At 50.2% G+C, this 14,338-nt stretch overlaps 1 protein-coding gene and 1 long non-coding RNA gene across 4 annotated transcripts in view; one reads left to right on the top strand and one right to left on the bottom strand.

Annotated features, from left to right (window-relative positions):
• Window positions 1-4,175: 4,175 nt before the first annotated feature.
• On the bottom strand, window positions 4,176-5,225 carry LOC110147665 (uncharacterized). 2 transcript variants are annotated; one of them, XR_011484775.1, is made up of 3 exons: window positions 5,086-5,225; window positions 4,438-4,989; window positions 4,176-4,255 (listed from the first exon to the last, which is right to left on the bottom strand). It is a non-coding gene; the product is annotated as an uncharacterized lncRNA (long non-coding RNA). The 2 variants fall into 2 exon arrangements; XR_002316945.2 differs by having other exon boundaries at window positions 4,896-4,989; window positions 5,086-5,217.
• A 6,926-nt stretch (window positions 5,226-12,151) lies between these two features.
• Window positions 12,152-14,338, top strand: part of WASF2 (WASP family member 2) — a 71,732-nt gene continuing 69,545 nt past the window's right edge. Inside the window, exon 1 of one of the 2 annotated variants that reach the window (XM_020909144.2) lies at window positions 12,152-12,332. The gene's annotated coding sequence lies outside the window, so the exon portion shown is untranslated. Of the gene's footprint in view, window positions 12,333-13,205; window positions 13,371-14,338 lie in introns of those variants that run through there. The other variant, XM_070459006.1, reaches the window with a different exon arrangement.

Below are 14,338 nucleotides of genomic sequence, written 5' to 3'. Positions count from 1 at the left end.
GTCTGGGATTGCAAGGGATTGCCTACACAAAAAGAGAATAAAAGGGAACACTCCCCTTCTTCCCTGCTCAGCAACCAGACAAGGCCAGGCTTGGATTCTGCTTCCTTGCAGATCAAGATGTAGTTTTACAACCTGAAAAGTCACTTCAGGCAGGTGCCAGGATGAGGCGGGGCATGGCAGGCGGGGACTTGGGCTGTGAAGCTCTGTCCTGCAGGGCCCAGCCCTGGTCTTGGAGCAGCTGGAGTCTGCCAGCTCCCACTCACGCCCCAGCTCTGGCTATAGCCCCACCTCACCCCTGCTCAGCACCTGTCCCTCCTCCCCACCTTCTCCCATCTCCTCCCTCAGAGGACTGCAAAGGCCCAGCCGGAAGCAAGAGCACAGAGGTCAGGGGTTTCTTCTACCCACTTCCACTCCCACCCACATATCAACATACCAGCGGCGGAGCTGGAGTGGGACTCAGGCAATCAGGTCCCAGCATCACTCAGGCCTCCTGCCTGCAAGGCACTCAAGAAAGGCACTGAGGGACTTCCCTGGTGGCGCAATGTGTAAGAACCTGCCTGTCAGTGCAGGGGACGCAGGTTTGATTCCTGGTCTGGGGAGATTCCACACGCTGCAGAGCAAGTAAGCTCTATGGTCCTAGAGGCGCAACTTTTGAAACCCTCTCGTGCCTAGAACCTGTGCTCTGCAACCAGAGAGTAATGGGTGCAATGAGAAGCCTGTGTACCCCAAAGAAGAGTAGCACCCGCTCTCTGCAAATAGAGAAAGCCCACACAAAAGCGATGAAGACCCAGTGCAACCAAAAAAAAAACAAAAAACAAAAAAAAAAAACGAGAGAGGGAGAAAGGCACTGAAAGTGGTGCCTCCATTCAATATTACCTACACCTTCTGAGCACCTGCTGCACTCCAGGCGTGGGCTAGTTAAGAAGGTGTTGTTCCTGCTCTCCCGGAACTCTTGGGGTCATGGGGGAAAGGGTGCAACAATATTACAAGTGCTTTACAGAGGTGCAAAGTGCAAGTGAGCCTGGAAAGTCAAGCTGATTTCACTTGGGGAACAGAGTGTGAATATCAAGCAAGATCTCCTCCAAGAGGTGACATTTGAGCTGGGTCATAAAGAATACTAAGACTGACAGTAGGAAATGCTCTTTGTAGCAGAGGAAAGGGTAAGAATTACGGGAACTACTGGGAGTGTTGGGTGCTGTGCTCAGCACCGTATGTATTCATTTAATCCTTACGATGAATCTATGAAGAAGTATATAATTATGCCCATTTTCCCAGATGTGGTAACTGAGGCTTAGAGAAGGAAACTGATTTGTTTACAAACTTCCACATCTGGTAAATGGCAAAATTTAGACTTGAACCTACGTCTTACATGCTCTTAACTTCTATGTAGAGTGGTTTGGGCAAAGGACATGTGGAGAAGGGTAGAAGGTGAGACTGGGGTAGGGGGAGACTGCTGGGGGGAGGCAGAGGTTTGGGTGGTAGAAGTCTTAGTGAGGAGTGCAGGCTTTATCCAGAGAGCAGTGGGGAGCCATGCAAGGTTTATTAGTGAGGGAGGGAGTAAACAGGGATGGGACACACAATTAGCTTTCTGTTTTTATTTATTACCACTTTTAAACTTTATTTATTTTTGGCTGCACTGGGTCTTCATTGCGGTTCATGGGCTTCTCACTGAGGTGCCATCTCTTGTCACAGAGCACAGGCTCCAGGGTGTGAGTGCTTCAGTAGCTGTGGCACATGGGCTTGGTTACTGCATGGTGTGCGAGATCTTCCTGGACCAAGGATGGAATCTGTGTCCCCTGTATTGGCAGGTAGATCCCTAACCACTGGACCTCCAGGGAAGTCCCCAGCTTTATATTTTTGGAGGCCCACTTCGAAGGAGGAGAAATTAGAGACAGAGAACCCTGTGTAAGCGTTGGTACAAAAATTCAAGGAAAAGATGGGGGTTGAAGGATGGAGAAGATGGGGTGCACTGGGAGATGGCAAGCAGACCCTGGGGGCTGAATGGCTCTGGCAGATGAAGTGGAAGGAGGCATCACAGATGATGTCCCAGGTTTGGGGCCTGTTATGTTCCAGAAAGAAGCTCAATAACAGGTCTTTAACAATACATTGGGTACCACCTCCCTTCATCAGGGCTTCGCTCCACACGTGGCACCTGCAAAACTCACCCCTGGATGGTGTTCTTGTTCTGTCGCTGAGTCTTGTCTGACTCTTTGAGACCCCATGGACTGCAGCACGCCAGGCTTCCCTATACTTAACCATCTCCCGGAGCTTGCAAAAACTCATCCATTGAGTCAGTGATGCCATCCAACCATCTTGTTCTCTGTCGTCCCCTTCTCCTCCTGCCTTCAATCTTTCCCAGCTTCAGGGTCTTTTCTGAGTCAGCTCTATATATCAGGTAGTCAAAGTATTGGAGCTTCAGCTTCGGCATTAGTCCTTTCAGTGAATATTCAGGACTGATTTTCCTTTAGGATTGACTGGTTTGATCTTCTTGCAGTCCAAGGGACTCTCAAGAGTCTTCTCCAACACCACTTAGTCTTCTCCAAATACCTGAATGCATTTATCACTTGCTTTTGTCCTTGTTCACCCAATACATATGGAGCACTTACTGTATGCCAGGTATTCTGGAGCTAGGATGGACAAGGAACAAATTGAACTGGCCTCATTAGTGGCTTAATGATTCCAGCCTGGGATCTGCATCTGAATCCCGGTTCTGCTACTCCTTGCACAGAGTTCTGGCTCTGCTTCCAGCTTGCTGTGACTTCAGGTACATTACTCTATCTCTCCTTTTCTCAGTTTCCTCATCTGTAAAATGGGAAAACTAACTGTACCTGGCACAGAGACTAAATGGGTTAATACATGGAAAGTCGCTGGCACTGGGTAAGCATTTTGTGTCAGCTGTTATTATTACAGAGTTCACCTTTTAATGGGGAGACAGATTCAATTACACAATTAATTATTTAATTACAACGGGGATAAATACCTTGAAGGAGCAGCACAGTCTGGAGGTGAGGGAGGGCTCCCCAAAGTGAGGGATGGTCCCCAATGAGCGGCTGGGACTGGCCAGTTTAAGCCTGAGGGAGAGGGGTCTCAGAGGTGGCCGGCCCTCAGGCAGAAGGAGGTGCTGAGAGGTTTGTATTTCTGTTAACTCTCCCTCTTTGAAACCTCAAAATGGTGCTGAGAAGTAGGTCAGGCAGATACTCTGCCCCCATTTTCCAGAAAGGGCACTGAGACCTAGAGAGAAACAGGGACTTAGCTGGTCAGAGACAGGGCCTCCTGGTTGTTGCTCTGATCCAGGGGGCTGGAGGGGACGGGCTGAGAAGAGGCCTTTGTCCCTCTGTCTGCTGGGGCGGGAGCGGCAGGAACTGAGGCTGCAGCTGGCCACCGTTCCTTCCCCTGCCAGCGGAGCAAGTCCAGGCTCATGGCAGGGGCTGGGAACGTTCCTTTCGTCTTTTTTTTTTTTTTAAAGGCACTTTAATCAACATTAAGCTGTGACTTCAAACAGACACAGCTCCCAACTGTCCTCCCTAACCCTGGGTCTCTCCAACTCCCCAGGGTAAGCCCCCCAGGCAGCCAAGTTTCCAGGAAAGGGAATGAGGCCTGGCCTTGGAATCCAAAGACTTTGTGGTGAGTCCTGGCTCAGCCTCCAACTTGCTGTGTGACCTCGGGCAGGTCACCAGCCCTCTCTGGGCCCCAAGTGTCCTCTGCAAAACAGGGAAGGGAGGGTTGAAGGACATCAGGTGGCAGGGGAGGGTGGTGGTGGTAGGTGGGGGGAGCCCAGTAACCGGGTTCAGCCAGCTGCAGCCGCTTTGCTGCCCTTCAAGTTGGAGGCACTGGGGCCTCGGGGGTCCGGAAGCCGGGGACAGGCAGCCTTTCATCTCTGTTGGCCCAGGGTCGCTGCAGGTTGGCAGGCCCCACATCCCGAGATCGCGTTTCAGGCTGGAAGGGGCCTTCCTGTGACCTCAGCCGGCCAGCCTGGCCCCTGCCCCCTCCTCCCCATTCTCACCAGAGGGAAGCAGGCAGCATCCCGCCCAAGGTCACTGGCCAGCAAGTGGCTGTCCTTCGGCCTGCCCTTCCCTCCCACCCGAGCCAGCCCCCACCGGCCTCCCACTGTAAAGCCTCAGGTCTCCTGGGCCATTAGGAATCTGCCAAGCGAGGCGTGGTCTTTTTCCTCTCTCTTGTTTCTTGGCTTGTTTTCCTGGTTCTCCAACAGCCGCCTCCTGCAAAAGCCTCCGGGTGCGTGTACAGGAACATTTTTCTTTAAAAAAAAAAAAGAGAGAGAGAGAGAAATGCAGCCACAATTTGGGTAAAAAAGCAACCAACTCCTTAATCCTTCCCTGTAACCTCTGGCTCCTCAGCAGGGTTGGCTCCAGCCGCTGGGAAGGAAGGCCCCGCTGGGGTGAGAGGCCTGGGCTTGTTTCCCGCCCGCCCCCTCCTCACCCGCCTCGGCTCTCCTTCAGGGTTTCGTCTGACTTCTGGAGCCAGGAGGAGCCGAGCTGCAGGGCTCAGCAGAGCTCAGGAGGCATGGGGCGCTGACGGGGCTGGCCAGGGCCTCTGCCCTCTGCCCACTTGGCCACTTTCAAGGGAGGTTACGCGGAGCAGGAGTTTTCACCCCTAACCCACTGCCTCTCCTCCCGCTTTCATTCCTTTATTCTCCTCTCCTAGACATTGCAGTCTCTCCACGACAAGTCCCCTGCAAGTTCCCTGAGCGCCATCTCCCATCTCACTGCTTCGTCATCCAGCACCAGGGCTTGGCTTTCTTTCTGTGAAAGCCATACACTTCCACACTCCAAGCCTCTATCCACTCAGACTCCTCCGTAGCGGGGCACTCAATGTCCCCACCAGGTCTTGCTCTGTCTGCCGAACCCTTAATTAATTATCTGTTGCAGCCTCAGGACCTGGGTCAGTGCTTGAAACATCCTGGGTACTTGGTGTCTCTTGCATGAATGATTTCAAACCATCAAAAGGTCTCTAGCAATATTCACAGTGATCCTGCAAAAGGAACATTTGATCACGTCACATCCCAGTTAAAACCCTTCCGTGCCTCCCCAGCACCCTTAGAATCCAGTCCAATTCTCCATCCCCCACCTCTTTCCATTTGCCGGATCGCATCAAAGGATTTCCTTCTTCCCCCAACACGCCATCTTTTCTCTTGCCTCTGGGCCTTTGTACTTACAAGAAACTCCCCCCTGCCAGCCACACCCTTCCCCAGCTCTCACCTGGCTGACTCCCTCTGGCCAGTTACCGTGTCAGATTACCCAACAAGCAGAGAGACATGTATTCAGGACACCAGCAAAGCAGGGGCACTAAAAACATTTTTGAAAAATGATTTGATGTTTGATAATTTAAAAAACATTTAAATAGTATTCATGGCAAACATCTGAAGTTTATTGGAGTTCCTTACTCTTATAGTCAGTTTTGTTTTTATGTTGAATTTACATATGGGCTGTGTGGTGGTAGGTTGACATAATCTGGCTCTGATTTTTCCTTTTTTTATTTTTAAAAATATTTATTGGAAACTTACATTACCATATGTAAAATAGATAGCCAACGGGGGAATTTGCTGTATGACTAAGAAACTCAAACAGGGGCTCTGCAGCAACCTAGGGGGGTGGGATGGGGAGGGAGATGGGAAGGAGGTTCAAAAGGGAGGGGATATATGCATATCTATGACTGATTCTGGTTGAGGTTCGACAGAAAACAACAAAATTCTGTAAAGCAATTATGCTTCAATAAAAAATAACTTACAAAAATTTATTTGGCCGTGTTGGGTCTTAGTTGTGGCACATAGGATCTTCTATCTTTTTTGCCGCATGAGGAATTTTTAGCTGTGGCATGTGAATTCTTAGTTGTGGCTTCTGGGATCAAATTCCCTGACCAGGGATCAAACCCGAGCTCCCTGCACTGGGAGCGTCAAGTCTCAGCCACTGGACCACCAGGGAAGTCCTTGGCCCTGATCTTTAAATCTCAGCCTAGTTATCAACTGGCTTCCCAGGTAGTGCTAGTGACAAAAAAACCCACCTGCCAATGCAGGAGACATAAGAGACATAGGTTCGATCCCTGGGTTGGGAAGATCCCCTGGAGGAGGGCATGGCAACCCACTCCAGTACTGCTTGGAGAATCCCATGGACAGATGAGCCCAGTGGGCTACCATCCACAAGGTCACAAACAGTTGGACACCACTGAGGTGACAGCACAGGCATCAACTACTCCTCCAGGAAGCACTCACTGACCCCTTGACAGGTTTACGCTCTTTTTCGGTAGTCCCAAAGCCTCTCTGGATTCTTCTTTAATACTGCTGTTTTTGCTTTACTTATTGCTTTCTTTTTCCTGATTCCAAATCTGTAAACTCCCTGGGGGCCTGGTTAATTTAATTTAATTTCTTTCCACCTCTGTATCTGCAGTGCCCAGAAGACCTAGCATAGAACTTACCCCGGCATGTTTTTATCTAGCCTTTATAGATTCAGTCTCCTTTGCAGGGTTTGCACTATACATCATATTCTATGTCTCTATATTATAACTCTGTTTGAGGAACTCCTACTCACCCTTCAAGACCCCATTCAAATGATCCCTCTTCTGGTAAGCCTGCCCCAATTCTCCAGTTAAGTTCTATGCTTCTGTGGGCTCCCAGCTCCTGCTGCAATTGGTGTTCCTCTCTTTTTTTTAATAATGTATGTGTGTTTTTAAAAAAATACTTGTACTTTTCCTTTTGCTATTAGACAGTTTTATTTATTTTTTAAAAAATATTTATTTACATATTTATTTGGCTTTACCAGGTCTTAGTTGTGGCACTTGGCCTCTTTCAATTGCAGCATGTGGGATCTTTAGCTGTGGTCTGTGGGATCCAGTTCCCTGACCAGGGGTAGAACCCAGGCCCTGTGTTGGGAGCTCAGAGTCTTAGCCACTTGACCACCAGGGAAGTCCTATGTACGTGTAGATTTTATGTATGTGTTTTTCTCCCTCACTAGAGAGCAGAGACTGGGTGGATGGATCCTGGATCCCCACTGCCCTGCACAGGTCTGGCATGTCAGCAGTAGATGCTCATTAAATTATAGACTAAAAGATGTTACAAAGGAGAGAAAATTCAGGCAGGATTTTGAAGGTGGGAGGGAAAAAAAAGAATAACATGTACTTACTGAGGGCATAGAGTCAGTAGAGATAACAGCAAATAAAACAATGACCACTGAGAGCACCAGAGTGCAAAGGTAAGAACAGAACTAAGCTCTGCCTCTTAGAACTAAGCTGTGTGGCCTGGCGCAGGTTACAGAACCTCACTGTGCCTCAGTGTCCTCATCTGTAAAACAGGGATAGTAATGTTGCAGGAAGAGGGACCCCTTCCAGGGCCCCAAACTGGACTCTTGTCTAACACTCAGAAATGACTTGTCCAAGGAGACACATATGCTGACAAAGCAAGAGTTTTATTGGGAAAGGGTGCCCAGGCGGAGAGCAGTAGGGTAAGGGAACCCAGGACAACTGCTTTGCCACGTGGCTCTCAGTCTTGGGTTTTATGGTGATGGGATTAGTTTCCGAGTTGTGTTTAGCCAATCATTCTGACTCAAGAGTCCTTCCTGGTGGTGCACGCCTTGTTCAGCCAAATGAATGCCAGAGAGAAGGGTTCTGGGAGGTGGTCGGACATGTGGTGTCTCCTTTTGACCTCTCCTGAACTCTTCTGGTTGGTGGTGGCTTATTAGGCCCGTGTTCCTTACCAGGACCTCCTGTCATAAAACAACTCATGCAAATGGTTACTATGGTGCCTGGCCAGGGTGGATGTTTTAGTCAGTGTGCTTCCCCTAACAGTAATGGGATCCACCTCACCAGGAATCAAATAGACTAATATTTGCCAAGTGCTGAGAGCTGTGCCAGGCACACGTGGGCACTGGGTGTGTTGCCATCACTGTTACCAACTCCACTGCTGAGCGCTTTGGTTGTGCTGGGCACTTTCATCTGGCTTCCCTATTTATTCCTCACAGCGGCCTGAGAAGAAGGGATTGTTGTAACCTTTTACCAAGAAATGAGGTGTAAGCAGGCCAGACAGCTTGCAGAGGCCACTCCCTGGGTAAGCGGCAGGAATGGGATTTGAACTCAAGGCTTTCCGGCCTGCCCGCCCACCCGTGTTCCTTGACTGTGTGGCACCTGCCTGCAGGAGGAGGGGGGAGGGAGAGAAGATGGCACGGTGGGAAGGCAGGGAGGCTTCGCCGAGCTGGGGCCTCGGGAGCAGAGCGGCAGGCATTTTTCTAGAGCTTTCATTTCCGTCTGCCTCTTCTGAGCAGGTGAAAACCCCACAGAGGGCCCTTCACTGGAGTCCTCCCCCTCCTCCTCCCCCTCCCAGCGCTGTCTCATCCCCCATGCTGGGAAGGGGGGAGGTCAGGCTTGCCGTGTGGGGGTTGCAGGCAAGGGGAATGAGGTGGTGGGGGAGCATCATTCCAGATCCTTCCCCTCCAGCGCCGCCCCCCCCCCCTTCCCCCATCAAAGTCGCTCTGGGGAGGAGAGAGCATTCCAGGTGGAGGGAATGGCAAATGCAAAGGCTGTGGATTCAGGATGTGGAGGCGGGGAAAGCCTGCAAGCTTGGCTGGAACCGAGGTTCGGGGGCCCCCTGGGATTGCTCAGTGGAGAAGAACTTGTTTGACGAGAAGGAGGGAGGGAGAGAGAGAGAGATGCAGTGGACCCAGCCTGCGCTGAGGATGCCAGAGGCAGGGCAGTGGCTTGGAGACCATTCTGCCTCTGAGCACAGTCCTCTCTACCCTCTCGCCCTCAGGCAGGGGTTGCGTGGAGGGGTCAGGGTGATTCTCCCTGCTCCCTCTGCCCCTGAATCCCTGTGCTCCGGCAGTTCTGTACCAGGCACTGGTTCATGGCGTTTGTGCCTTCTTTCACTGTGCATTCCCTCTAGCCCTACAAGATCAGTACAATTCCCTCCATTTTATAGATGAGAAAACTGAGGCTAAGGCTGCCCCAAGGTCACACAGGCGTCAGAGGCAGATCTGGGACTCGAATCCAGGACTTTTCCAGAGATGGCAATCTGCCTGCTATGCGCTATACGGGCTGTGACTGCTTTCCCGGAGTGCTCGCCATCCCCATAGCAACAAGGAGAGGAAGCCTTGTGCTGAAGAGTACTTTATAGTTCATGCAGGACTTGTTTTTTTGCTCCTCACAACAGCCCCAGAGGCAGAGCTATTATCATCCCTATTTTATAGACAAGGAAACTGAGGCTCAAAGACGGGGTGTGACTTGGCTAGGACAGAACCATTAAGTGGCACAGTTGGGAGGCAAACCCAGTTCCTGCTTCCCCTTGCAGAGGCAGAAGTGATATTCCCCGATCTTATCAGCCTCAGAGGACAGGGAACGGGCAGGGGTTATTTTTTAGAACTGGTGGGAAAGGAACAGGGTTTGGTCTTCAGAACCTGGGACTTACGGGCAATGATTATTTCATCGTTCCAGGTGAGAACTCCTTGGGTACTAGAGAGACGGCTTGCTCTCAAAAGCACCATGCCCTCTCAAGTTCCAAGGTTGGGTTTAAATTGCAGTCATATTGTTTCTTTTTTTAAATTAATTTAATTGGAGGCTAACTACTTTACAATATTGTAGTGCTTTTGCCATACATTGACATGAATCAGCCATGGGTGCACCTGTGTCCCCCATTCTGAACCCCCCTCCCACCTCCCTTCCCCTCAAACACCAATACGGTCATATTGTTTCTTGACTGTTTGGCCTTGGGTAAGTCAGTTAAGCTCTCTGTGCTTCCTTTATCTCATTTGGAAAATGATAACAACAGGACCTAAATTATAGGCCTGCTGTAAGAATGTATGAGTAAAGCACTTACCACATGGCTGGCACACAGCAAATGCTCAATGTTAGTGCTTATTATTAGTAACAGTAATTTTTTTTTTTGGCAGCACCACGTGGCTTGTGGATCTTAGGTCGCCAACCAGGGATCGAACCCATGCCCTTGGCAGTGACAGCATGGAGTCCTAACCTTGACTGTCAGGTAAGTCCCAAGATTAGTATTAGTATTAAGATGCACAGCACCTCCCCTTCTGAAAGTAACCTATCTCCATTGCCTTAAAGGAGAAACGAAGTCTCCTGTTGCCAGACAACCTTCAAGCAAAGCCCCAGAATCTTACCTAGTACAGACAGTAAATACTGACATCAATAATAATTATTATTAAGGCGAACATTCAACAACTGCGGCTATGTGCCAATCACTGTGCTAACTACTTCACATTTTAAATACTTATTTATTTACGGCTGCATCAGGTCTTAGTTGCAGCATGCAGGATCTGTCGTTGAAATGTGCAGGTGCCAGAGCACGTGGGCTCTGTAGTTGTGCCCCAGTTGCCCTGCAGCATGTGGCATCTTAGTTCCCTGACCAGGGATTGAACCCATGTTCCCTGAAATGGCAGGTGGATTCTTAACCACTGGACCACCAGGGAAGTCCCCACATTTGAGATAAATAAAGCTGTGATAATCTTCACATCTCTGAGAATCAGGAGCAACTGTCATCCCCTTTTGCAGATAAGGAAACTGAGGTTCAGAGAGGTGAAGTCACCTGCCTAAGGTCACACTGCCAGGAAATGGTACAGATGTGATTTGAACCCAGGCTTCCCTGGCTCCAAAGTCTTTTATGATAATCAAGGTCAGATGACAACTTGCCTGGTGCCCAGGTGCTTGCATCAGCTCTCTCCCAATATCAGTATTAATCAGTTAATACTAATTGCTAATTAGTATTAGCATTATTTATTTACTGGATATGCTACCTTAGGCTCACCTCCCTCCATGCTGTGAAGGCCAAACATCATTTATGAAGTGCCTTCTATGTGCCAGAGTGTCTTATACTCATTTCCACATTGAATCCTCACTCCCTCACCTTAAGCCCTTCTACCACTATCCCCACTGATTGGAATAGGAGCTGAGGTACAGAGAGGTGTGGTGACTGCTTAAGGTCACATGGTTCAAGGTGAGATGGCAGAGCCAAGATTCAAGCCCAGGGAGGTTGATGTCAACACTCAGGCACTACCAGAAAAGAACAGAGACCCTTGGAGAATGGCCTCACTTTCAACGTCAGGTGCCTTACCCTGTAACACCTTATTTGTTTAGACCCACAGCAAGAGTTCTCTCCCCAATGCTGCAATTCACCTGCATGGGCTTGGGCCTAGATGCTTTCAGCACCCTTTCTCTTGGCCTCCAACACTTCTCCCAACCACCTGCAGCTTAGTTAATCCCAATTCATCAACTCAACTCTTCAGGAAGCTTCCTGAGACCCCATCTCAATTCCTGACATTCACTCTCATAAACACATTGTACTTTGCCTCCTTATTCCTTATCATAGCTTTTGATTTGTCTGATCATTTGTTTAACAACTTGCTTCCTTATCAAACTGTAAGCCCCATGAAGGTATGAGTCTGTTTTGCTTACCACTGTAGCTACACTGCTGGCAAGCTGCCATACACATGGTTGGTGTGTAATACTTTTTTTTTTTACTGAATGGATGAATCCATGAATGAATATTTAGCTATCAGGCACTTTACACACATGACTCATTAATTCCACAATTAACTTATTGAATCCTCACAACTGCTATGTTGTCCCCATTTTAGAGAAGACCTGGGTGAGGCTGGGAGTCACAAAGTAGTGGAGCTTGGATTCAATCTTAGGTTAGTCTGCCAGAAAGTCATTGACCTCTGCATAGCACCTGCTGCCTCCCAGCACCCAGTGGCTACAGTCAGGATTTAAATAGTCATCGGTAGTCAGACCACATGGCCCAATTTGAGCCTGGAGGTCACTGACTCAGCCGGCACTGGGGCCTTATGGGCACCACCCACTTGGTGGTTTCTGTCCTTCTAGTGCCTTAGGCTGCTCCCCCCTCGCACTCCCTTTTTGGCTTCCTTCCTTTACAGAGAGGGAAAAGGACTAGGAATTATAGCCAAGGCAGTCAAGGCAGTCCTTCCGAGAAAAACAATCCTGCGGTGAAAAGAGCCCTGTTGTGAGAGCAGAGAGACCAGGACATAAGTCCTGGAATGGAGACTGCCCCTCTTGGAATTTCTGTGTCCTTACTCAGGATTCTACCTGGGTTTTTGACCCACCTGTCATCCCTTACCTACTTCCTGATTCCTAGGCCCCCAGAAACAGTTCGAGTACATCCCTTGGATTACTTTTCCCAGGAACCTCGGTGCTGTGGAGTGGCCTGTACCTGTCTATGGTGACCAGAGAGATGGGGGATTGGCCTGAGGGCACCCTCAAGAATTTCCCTGGAATGCTAACAAGTTGGGGGAGAAAAGTCTTTCTCAGGGGACACTAAACCTGGAAGGGAGAAATACGGAAATGGAAGCCGAAAGATACAGGTTTGAGTCCCAGCGTCATTTCTAATTCCCTGGGCGACTCAGGGTTTAAGTCATGGAGTTTTTAGTTTTCTCTTTCGCAAAATAAGTACAGTATCTGCCTTTAAGAATTGCTCCAGAGAACTGAGGTACAATGTGAATCCAGTCTGCAACCTTTTATGATCGGCAAGACGCGCATATAACACACTCAAGCATGAATCCTTAACAAACACTACAGGACAAGAGGCAGACATGACTGCTCCTACTTTGCAGGACAGACTGAGATCCAGATAAGTCGAGAGAGTTGCCTGAGGTCGCAGAGTGGGGTGGCGGCTGAACCAGGGTCCAACTCACCTGACCCTGGCCTTTCACACCCAGCACCCAATCCCCGGACCCCGGGCCTCAACCCGGAGGGACCCTTAGCAGCAGGCTAGAGCCTGTGACTCACTCTCCCCACCCTACTTTCGGCCGGCCTGAGACCGGCCGGGAAGGAACAAAGTTATCAGTAACTTTAGGGGTGTCCACAGAAACTTTGTAGGATTGGCCCTTACATCCTACCAAAGATCCTGTTTATCTGAACTCTAACAAGAAGAATTTGTCTCTCGATACACTTTGTACGCGTTTTTAGGTGGGACTTTCCTACTTTGAATATAGGCGTTGGTTTAGTTTTAAGGCCACCCCCACTTCACTTGGTTTGCCCCTTGCTGTTTACTCCGATTGCGGAAGTAGCTTGGGTGGAGCTCCCGGGACAGTACCCTTGAGTACGTCGTTTGCGTAGCTTTTAACTGACATTCCACTCAGGCCAATGGAAAGCCCGGAAGCCCCAGGCGGGTGGAGTAGAGAGCCAATCAGGGCGGTTGGCGGGGTGTGGCTGCGACCCAGGGCGGGGAATCGCGTAATGGCGGACGCGGGCCGGGCGAGCGCGGCTGGGGGCGTATCGCGCTGAGTGGGGGGGGGTCCGGCTGTGTGGCAGCCCGAGAGGCGGCCGGAGAGAACAGACCCTGTGCGGAGAAGGGCGGCCGGCCAGCCCTTCTGACGCTAAGGGCAACCACGCGAGACCAGGTGAGCAACAAGTCCCCGCGGGCGGGCCCAGCCGTGAGGCGCCGGTCTCGGTCGGGCTGCCCCTCCCGAGCCGCTCAGGGTTCCGGAGGAGTGGGTGCGGCGCCTCCGGCCGCAGACCGACCGAGACCCAGTGAGCGGTCAGCGCGGGTTGATGTCTTACAGTACCCTCCCCTCCCCAGGGAGGAAGTGTCCCGGAGACCCCTTCGGAGGCTTGGAAGGGCCCGCGAGACTGCGAAAGTACCCCAATCTGATTTATCTGTGCTTCCAACTCGCTGTGTGACCTTGGGCAAGTCACTTCCCTTTCTGGGCCTCGTCTTACCCATTTGTAAAACGAAGCCTTTGCGGGCAGACGTTGTCAGAGATCTTGGGCAAGTTCTTCTCTCGGCGGAGCCTCAGTTTCCATCTCTGGGCCATGAAGGCATTGAAGCGCTTTTTGAGACTTCTGGCCTAAGTTGCACAGTGGCGGAGAAGAATGTGTGTGTACGTGAGTGTAGGTGTGTGTCCAGGATGGTCTGCAGAGTAATGAGGAAAGTTGGCTAAACGGGCCCATCGAGGAAGACTCTGGATGGACCCCAGATTATAATGGGGTGGGGTCTAGTTGTCTTGGTCTTCCAGGACCCTAGAATCTTTGAGATGGGGAAGTTTTGTACAGTTCTTCATAGAATCGGAGAAGAGGAAGGGATCCTTGGAGCCTCTTGGGGGGGCTGTGATTGAAATTTAGGCCCCAAAGAACTCAGTTTTCTTTTGGGTGGATTAATCGGCATATTTATGGTGCTCCTACTGTGTGTCAAACAGGTTCTTGTTTAATTTTTACAGCCACACTTGAGAATTCACACGTAAACTAAGTTTCAGAGGACTTGAGTAACTTGCCCAAGGTCACACAGTAAGGTTCAGAGCTTACTAACAGTAGGGTGTTTCCTTTGAGAATCACTGGTCAACGGGGAATTACTGTCTACTTAAAGGAAGTT

Source organism: Odocoileus virginianus, chromosome 30 (genome assembly GCF_023699985.2).
Source record: "Odocoileus virginianus isolate 20LAN1187 ecotype Illinois chromosome 30, Ovbor_1.2, whole genome shotgun sequence".
NCBI lineage: Eukaryota > Metazoa > Chordata > Mammalia > Artiodactyla > Cervidae > Odocoileus > Odocoileus virginianus.
The sequence above is the reverse complement of the archived record's forward strand: the minus strand, read 5'-3'. Positions and strand labels throughout refer to the sequence as shown.